A 9,420-nucleotide genomic window follows, 5' to 3' on the forward strand; every position below is an offset into this window, starting at 1 on the left:
ATAGCAGAATTGCTGAACCTCTAAGGTTGTAGTCTTAACATTCTGTGGTAATTTGTAGTTTATATTTCGAGAATTTCAACCTCAATATTTCATAGTTTTTGATTTTAAGACGTAGGTTTTTTGGTACTTTTACTTTAGTAATGTTTTGGTAGTGATGATAACCATTTTCATAGTTTATAAATGGAGGTTAAGTGGAATTTCCTACAAAGAAAAACTTGTTTATTTACTTCACTTTTGCATTTCTTTGTTTACCGTTTATTCACTTGGTGCACTTGTCAGTGCTTTGTTAATGTTATTGACTGTAGGCTGATAGAGACTGATAAAAAAAAAACCAGAAAAAAAAGGAATTGCTGTTAAGATAATTTTCTATAACTGATCAAGTCAGAAATGCTGCGTAAGTTTGTGAGTGTTGTTCCTAGTATAAGTAATATTTCTTATCTAATTAAGAATAATTTACTTGTTGTAAAGCACTCCCTAAATGCTTCAATAAACTTATATAAGCTAAGCTCGTTTCATTTACTCCATTCATTGCAGAAAAATTGCTGGTCTGGATCTAACTGCAGATTTGAAAGATACCATAAACTAAAATGACATCTGGCCTCCTTCAAATAGTAAGATTGACGAAAATCCAGTAGCGCTGCGTTACTTCTGATAAGTGTATAGATTTCTCTCCCAGTTCAAGGCTGGGCTAAGACAACATTTTTTCTGAGACAGGGAGTGTCCTTTAAATGAAAATGAAATAAAACCACGATCGTCGATTAAAAGATCGGTGGGGACTCTGATGTCGATCTCAAAAATTTTGGTTTTTGCCTTTTTTTCAGTATTTATCTCTTTGACTGTTCAATATGCTCATAAGGAAGTATTTATCGTTTAGATAGGATTTTGAAATTTTTCTGCACACGAAATTAAATTAATTTTTTTTTATTTGAATCTCCTGAAATTCTGACATATTTCGATCCATATAAAGATATAAGGAACCCAAAAGGGTATCCGCCGCTTTCGCCCCCTATCGAGTTCGCCCCTTCGAGTTCGGCCCTACCTTATGCCGTGTTCGCCCCCACACTTTTCGAGTTCGACCCCATCAAGTCGAGTTCGCCCCTTGATTGAGTGACATCCAGATGAGTTGATTCGTAAGTTGAGGAGTAAATTCTTTAGCTTTAATTTCATAAACAAAGCGGGTACAAATCTAACAACTTAAGCAATGCTGTCGCGATGAAAGCGTGGTTTGCATCTTCTCAAGTCTGGTTGTTACGATCAACACATTTCATGTTCGTTATATAAACCGTGTGGTTTTCTTTATCACAAGTTCAGTGTATACAGTTATTTCTGGTAACCCCAGATCCCACGCGGAGTATTTAGTTGATTCCGTCAACCCATTTCCCAAGCAGGTTCCACGCAATTGCCGAAATTCAAAATGGTCGTCGCTGACGTGACATTTGGCACATTCTGCTAGTGCCTTCGTCACAAATCAACTCATCTGGATATCACTCAATCTAGGGGCGAACTCGACTTGATTGGGTCGAACTCGAAACGTGTGGGGGCGAACACGGCATAAGGTAGGGGCGAACTCGAAGGGGCGAACTCGATAGGGGACGAACGCGGTGCAATTCCCCAAAAGTAGTCACTAAAACGTTACTCCGACATCCTTCTCCATTCACCTCCAGAGGATTTGCGCCCAAAAATGTTGTGATTATTACAGGAATAAATTATTCAAAATCATCTTTTTGTATTATTTTATCTCACAGTATTAAATTATATACAAAAACAAATATTCATCTAAGTGCTGGTGGATAGAGTTAGATATTTACATCTCCGCTTGGCAGCTTGGTAAATATCCGCTACTAGTTAACTCTACCTTGGTGAAGAGTTAAGAAATAATCATTTGATAAACTTTCAATAGGGCGATTGGCATCGCAACTTATCGTAATAATGCAAACATTTCCGAGAAGCCAATATTGGAAAATGGATCATTTTTCTATCCATATCTTGTAAAAGTAATGTCAATGAAGGAAATATAAATAAACTTGAAAGGTCTTGGCTGGCCACCAACACCAGCACCTGTACAACATCAACTGAAGTGTGTCAATAATCATGTATTGTTACCCTTGGTGTTATCAAAATAAGCAGGCTGACAAATCTGTCAACCAAAAACGGTTTATTTATGCGACTAAGAATGAAGTATTTGAAAGCCTAATGACCCAATTTGCCAGTCTTTAGCTAAATACTATAACAGGTACCGATAAGTAAGCACGTAAAACTTCTTAAAAACCGTCAGGAGGAGACAGATTATGCCTTTCTGTGAGAGCGTAGCCGATTTTAATGACTAAGCTATTGAGTCATTCATCACGCCCTTAAAACCAAGACTATTGCCAAAATGGCCTACAGTATATTCTAGAGCTCGTGTGAATGATTTATTCGTATTACATCATTACACATTTTACGCTTTGTTTTTGGAAGCAGATGTAAACTGTTTGTGGAAAAAAATTTTGTCGAACATCGATAAGGGCTGAGACGACCGCTGGTGTTTTCATCATAAATTTAATGTTCAAGAGAACTTAAAGTTTACTCAGGTTAATTAAGGCCTGGGTCACCCTGCCTTTAACCCATATTTTTCACAAAATTGAGAATAACTTAGCTATTTTGCGAGGGATTTTTCTCATACTTGGCAGAAATGTGTATCACTACCATCTCTCTCGGACTTAATTGTGGCAGCGTAATATGACACTCTCAACAGCCAGAAACAGTTAATTTAGGCGCCAAATTCGTCGGTTGCTTTCTTGAGCAAATTCCTACCATTAAAGACAAGGCAAATCAAAATGCAGTTATCGCTATGAATATTTGAGACGTTTTTCATTGTTTTCCCACTTGGAATGGCTGCCAAAAAAAAGATAGATGTACTAGGCAGATTAAATCAAGTTTTGTCTCTGCGAAGCTGCTTCCTCTATCATGGTTTTCGCCCGAAAACATCTTAGCCTTTACCTGGTTCCAACCGCTGTCAATGAAAGTAATCCTACAGGTTCCTATTTATTTGGAAAAAAGACAAATTAAAACTGTTTAAGAGGTGGGAATTTTGAAAACTGGCGGACACGTATTCAACTTAGTGTCCGCCATTTTGACACGCGAGTGTTCAGAAGCAATTAAACTTACCTAACTGCTTTGGGAGATTACTTTTGTAAGTAAATTCATCTGCCTCTTGAGGAAATTGTTTCCAAAGCATTCAAAAGCCTAAATTTTGATAGACACCATAAGTATACTCATCATGATATGATAGAGGATTTATCAAGCTAAATTTAATTTCAAAATTGAATGGTATATCTACAATGAAACTTTTTTCTATGCATTTGTTACAAAACATAGTACTTTTTTCTATGCATAAGTTACAAACATTGTAAAACGCTATTGAGCTCTAGAAATGAGCGCTATATAGTAAATTCATGTTGCATTGTATTTGCAGTGAAGTCAATGAACATGTTGAGAGCGGTGTTTAGAAGTCTTCGTAGGTTCAAAAGGGTTCTCTTTGGCTTTAAGATAGCGATATCATGCCATTTTTTGAGGAAATGAAGATAGCAAAGAAAATTTTATTACCTTCTTTTGATGTCTTCCTCTAAATTGTCGGATTCACCTGCGAAGATGGGAAAAACCAATGCAAAGCCGACACTTCAAAATGGCGGATGCCGTTCACGAACTACGCGATCTTGATTCCAAGTAACTATGGTTACTCGCACAGTGCATGCGAATTCCGCGAACCTTGCTGGGGGGGCACTGGAGGCGAAAATCATTTTCGACCCAGGCCTTAATTAACTTGAGTAGCTAAATCTCGTTTTTTATTATTCTCGAATTTAATAATACCAAAATATAAGCCATTTAATTACCAATCAGCCATTTTTGTGGCGTCCCCAATTTGTGAGATGTTTAATGTGGTCTTATTTGTTATTCAAGCATAACGCATTTTAAAATAACGGTTAGACAAATTCATCTTGAGGTTTTTCCTCCTGACTGTGAGGAAAAGTCAGCTGAAAGAGGCCAAAAATGCAAAAGAAAGCAGTGGTTCACTGTGACTGTATAAATAGAGAAGTCAGCAATAACTGAGGTGGCGAAAAAGGAACAGAAAATAACAACCTTCCTTGTTTAAAAGCAACGCCAGCAAGAGGACTGAAGGGGCCGCACAAATGTACGGGGTAGAATCTTTTAAGGTTTTACTCGACAAAGTTGCTTCGCACTTCGCTGAAAGCGGTTTGTCCAGTCAAAATGCGAGATATTAGATTTACGTATGAGAGAACAGGGCATATCGAGCAAAGACAAGTCCACAATTGACGTTTATTTATTAATTTTGTTTAGGCATGGGCGATCTTTAAATAAATATTAGAAACCCGTCCAAAATAGATAGAAAGAATCAATTCTCAATCAATATCTCATTGTATTTCATGGCAAAAAAAAGAGACTTATTGATGTTATGTCTTCCTCTTCTTCTTATTCTCCTTCCTGTAAAGAGAACATGGAAAAGAAAAAGAAATTTGTATTCCTCCTCATATTGCAAAAGAGTTTCGACTCTGTAAGTGAAATTACTTGTCAGCATTCAATGATTCCTTATTGATTAATATGAAAATTCGCAAAAAATTATTTTTTTAAGGACACGGAAGTTTTTCCACCTAAATAAAGGCGACCTTGAATCACGAACAACAAAACGCCCTGGCTGTGTCCTTTACTGCCTTTCTCACTTCTGCGATTTTCCAACAGTAAAGAAAGGGATTCAGAGATGAGTTCAGATAAACTAAAGTTTTCGTAAAGAGCCACAGAGCATGAACTACTGATCCACTAAGTACTGTATGTCTCAATATCGACACAATTATAAAAGGGGTGTAGCATGCCACTAAAGCCAACTACACCCAAAATATGCTGGAAACTGTTTTCTGATATTTTTTGATGTTTAGTTGAACTCTCCCGTTTAATCTTTGTTTTGATGAACCTTTTGCTGTCCATGCACGTACTCTTCCCCTTCCTGTACCTTTTACTCCTGCTCCTTCTTCTGTGGCTGTTCTTGTCCCCGTTATTACGCCTGCTTCATCTTTTCCTACTCCTATATCTTCTCCTGCGTTTGACCGTCCTTCACCAGGGTTGTCTTCTACTTCAGCCTGGTACCGCTGTAATCTCAGGTGGATCTTTACGTAGCAAAACACGGAGGTAACCAGAGATACCACAACGGCCACAAAAGCAACAATCTCCGAAACCGTTTGACTCCAGACACGAACCAGTCCGCATAAAACAGCAATTATCCAGCATAAAAGTATAACAGTTTGAGTTCGCTTTGGTGTCACAACTTGTCTGTATCTCAGCCTCAATAACAGAACAAGAAGTCTGTCAACACTGATGGCTGTTGATATCAGTACAGTCACTCCAAACAAAACATAGTTGGATATACAAACAACCTCTTCGACGTAATACAAAATATCTATGTCGGTGTGACCAAGATCAATGTAAAGAAATAAAAAAGTCACGAACGGAGGTTGTGAAAAAAGACCCACACAAATATCGCTAGCGGCTAGACATTCAAAAAAGACCTTTGCAGCGGGACAACTGAGTTGATAAAGTAAACTGGCTACCGTATGCCAGTTCCCTATTATTCGTAGCAGAAAAATTAATTACTTTGGCGCGAGTGTGTTCCCTAAATCCAAAACTCATTAGCCAGAGCCAATTTGCCGGCACGTCAAAATATGTTAGTGAGTAGTGGTACTCTTTAACTTGGCGAAAAACATAAGCGCAAGGCTGAAAAATATTCGTGAAAATCCTTGCTCGATATCACTTTTTCCTCTGAATTAATTCGATTAGGAACTGAAGAGATAAATAAATAAATAAAAATAAATAATAACTTTATTTAAGTGTCAGTGTATTTTAGCACTGCTGTGCTAATTGGGGACACTGTAAATAAGGAAACAAATATCGTAAATGAACAGAAACTCGTTAAAAACCCCAACTGGTAGGAGGCAGACCGGTTGGCTATTTACAAAGCGTGCAGGAGTTGAATTCGGGGCCACCGAAGACAAATCCATCCAGTGGCAGGGAGGAGGACTTGAACCCGGGACCTCCGGCTTACAAGTGCAGCACCCTAACCACTAGGCCACGCTCGCCTCCTTGAAGAGAAAACACTGTAAAATTAATTAAATTTGCTTGGAAAGGAGTAGGCTGCAGTGTGCGGAAAAACAGTTTTACCACCGCAAATAGCCAGCTGAAAAGAAACAATTACCTCCATGCTTCTTTTGAAGTAAAAATGAAAAAATAAGCCACAGGTAATATTAGAAAATCACCATAGGAAAAGAAAACAAAATGATATTGACCGAAAACACTTCAACTGTGTTTTTCTTGAATATAGAAAACCCCCCTTCTGCAGTTGACAGTCTTAAATGACTGGAGAGACTTAAATATCACCACCTGCTCATTTCAGAAACAAGATTCTTTGGATGTTGTGTGGTGTTCAAGAGGAGAGTTCTCAACGCCTTTAGCAATGAGAGTGGTAACTGCTATAAAATAACATGGAGAACCTGACGGAAAATACAATTTCGTTGCTTCACGGGCGTATATGATCAAAGTCGTATTATTTTTGTTTCGTCATTGATCTCATATTTTTCATTGAAGCCATTGTGTGAAATGGTCTCATTCTTTTCCCTCTCTCCTTCATCAACCATCAAAATGTTTGTTCAGTAATCTTGCATGCACTGATATCACCGTTGGACTCAGTTTCCAGCCGTTTCATCTTGCTTACGGAATTTCCCAAGAACACTCTGCAAATTGTTACCATAGCTCGCTCATCAACCGAACGTTGGGGGTCATTTTCTGTGGCGTGTCTGTCCTCACAGTGACTGCAATAAAAATAGGCAGACTTTTAGCTGTTTCACTTGGGCTAATATATCGACAAGTAGTAACTCTGTGGCGAGTAAGAGTAACTTTAGTCCTTTTTTGGCTTGTTTACATTAAAAGAGGAATAACAAACCATTCCATCCTTACTATTTATTTGATAATCAGTAACATGGGTGTAACTTTTTCGATGATGACTTCTACTTTCTGTTACATAAAACTCCGCCGTCAACAAGCTCAACTCAGAGCTTAAACTATCATTCCCAAATTGTGTGATACAAATACATTTTTCAAAGATAAAAACATAGCAGAATGACGTGCTCATTGTTGAGTTGAATTAACAACTGAAAGATGGAAACTTAAAAGCCGCGCTTCAAAAGATTGCAATATCACTGTCATCATCCGAATCATCATCGCCAGATATCGTGATTTCAATTTCATCGTCATCATCATCATTCTCATCATCATCGTCATCTTCCTCGCCACCTTCGTCGGATTCCTAAGAGAAAAAAGGCATTGAGTCGTTATTTTGTTGACCTTCATCAAACACGTGTTGCAATAAGTGACGTGATTTAAAGTTCATCTCTGCTTTAGTGCCAGGGGGACGCTATAGTCCACAACCTAACAAAGTGCAGGATTTTGTATGCAAATAAGGCTCGTCCTCGTCATCAGCCCTACGCAGCCGCCCGAATTCGTATACCCGGGAAACGCTTTCGTCGGTGCTCGCCTGATTCTAAAAAAGAACATTACGGGATTTATGATATGAAATAATTAATGTGAACTGTTATAACATGATGACGAAATCCTTGCGGTGATATTTTGCAACTTATGCAATCATGAAATGACAAGTAAAGCCAGTCAGATGGCTCACATTGCCAAAATTTCTCCCAGTTGTCATGGCATAAGGTAGCTGGGATTACTGCTAGCTCCTAAGCTTGCAGTGCAGGCATTATATTAGGGCGAGTTAAGGTTAAGAAGTTCGCGATCTATTATTTGACCGGCCATGTTTGACTTGGAGATTGAGTGGACAGTGGAAGGAGGGAGCGGTGAAAGACGAAAAAACGCTTGCTCGAAGAGGCTGTTAAAAAGCGAAACACATCTTGACTAATTGTGCCTCACCGCATTTTCGGAATTGACAAGTAACTGTAACCACAAGAAAAAAAAGCGTAGAGCGGATGAATGAAACTGTGAGGCAGTTTTTTTTCAGCGAGGAGACAAATGGCTTCGACGTAACCCCCTCCGAGGACACAGATATGAGCTGATATTCACTGCATTCTATGTTCTTTGAGTGTAGCTTCCGTTAATCCCTTTGACAATGTTTCTTCCATTTGATCGTTAACGGTACTTTGAAGCAGACACTTCTGCACTCGACGGTTTGTTTTATAATTAGTTTTAATGCTAACTGTGTTCGCCCACAACTCCATTTGTGGGCGAACACAGTTTCCCAAACCAAGAATGACCTCAGGCAAGCGTAATATTCATTGCCCCCCCCCCCCCCCTTTTGACCGTGACTCAACCCCGTGTAACAAATTTCTCCCTCTACTGGAAATAAAAGGCTAGTTACTCGGAAGGCTCTCCTCCCCACCCCTTTCCCCAGAATTTCGTCAAGTTTTCGCACCAATTGCTGCTACCCATTTTTATTCCTCGGTGGAGAGATGTATTGTGAGAATAACATATCTTCCCAAAGATCACTTCACAAAGACCTAACCAGGGTCCCAACCCAGACTCCTCGACCCTAATTCCTACACTTCAATGATTGGGCTTCAGCTCCTCAAATAATTTAGAAAAGAGGTTTGGAGGAAGGAAAAAAACAAAACAAAACAAAAACAACATTGAGACTTTGAACAGGAATTGAGCTTGTGACCTAGCGAGATGCCGGGTGCAATGCCCTGGCCGGCTGAGATATGTAGTCACTACCCGTTAATAAAAGGTGCATTCATCGGCTCAGGTCTTACGGTCAAGATGAACTGAATTTAATGTTTCATAGAAATCATAAGAATCCTCTTATCTCTGAAGGAGTGAGAAGTGGGAGAAAAAAAGAGAGGAGAGGAAGGTAAGCAGGAGGAGAGGGAGAGGAAGAGGATGGGAATGAAAGAAGAAGGATGGAAGGGAGGAAAACAAAACAAGGCAGAGGTTTCCGATTTATAAACTTACCTCAATAACTGCTACAAAGCTATCAGTTATATCGGTGCACAAATCAAATATTGTCTTCTTAACGTCGATTGTCGCTGTTTGAAAGCAATTAAAATTTCCACCCTCATTTACACGCTCATTTCGTAAACGTCAAGGTATTTCAAATTAACTGATAACAAGCGCCAAACAAAATTTCTATTAAAATTTTTAGCAAGCCCTTCTGCTTACCTATTGGTTGATAATCTGTTGCGTCAAAGGTCCTGAACGAGGTCTCGCACGGTCCAAGGAGCCTGGAAGCTAGCGGTATTTCCAAAGGATTCGAAAGATGTTTTACTATAAAATACGGAAGAACGAATACCGTTCCCTTCAGTCCAGAATTCATATATTTTTTTCTTTTTTTTGAGATATCAGTGGCTCTAGGAGACTTTTCCCTGAGGG

This window comes from Pocillopora verrucosa, chromosome 11 (assembly GCF_036669915.1).
Source record: "Pocillopora verrucosa isolate sample1 chromosome 11, ASM3666991v2, whole genome shotgun sequence".
Classification (NCBI taxonomy): Eukaryota; Metazoa; Cnidaria; class Anthozoa; order Scleractinia; family Pocilloporidae; genus Pocillopora; species Pocillopora verrucosa.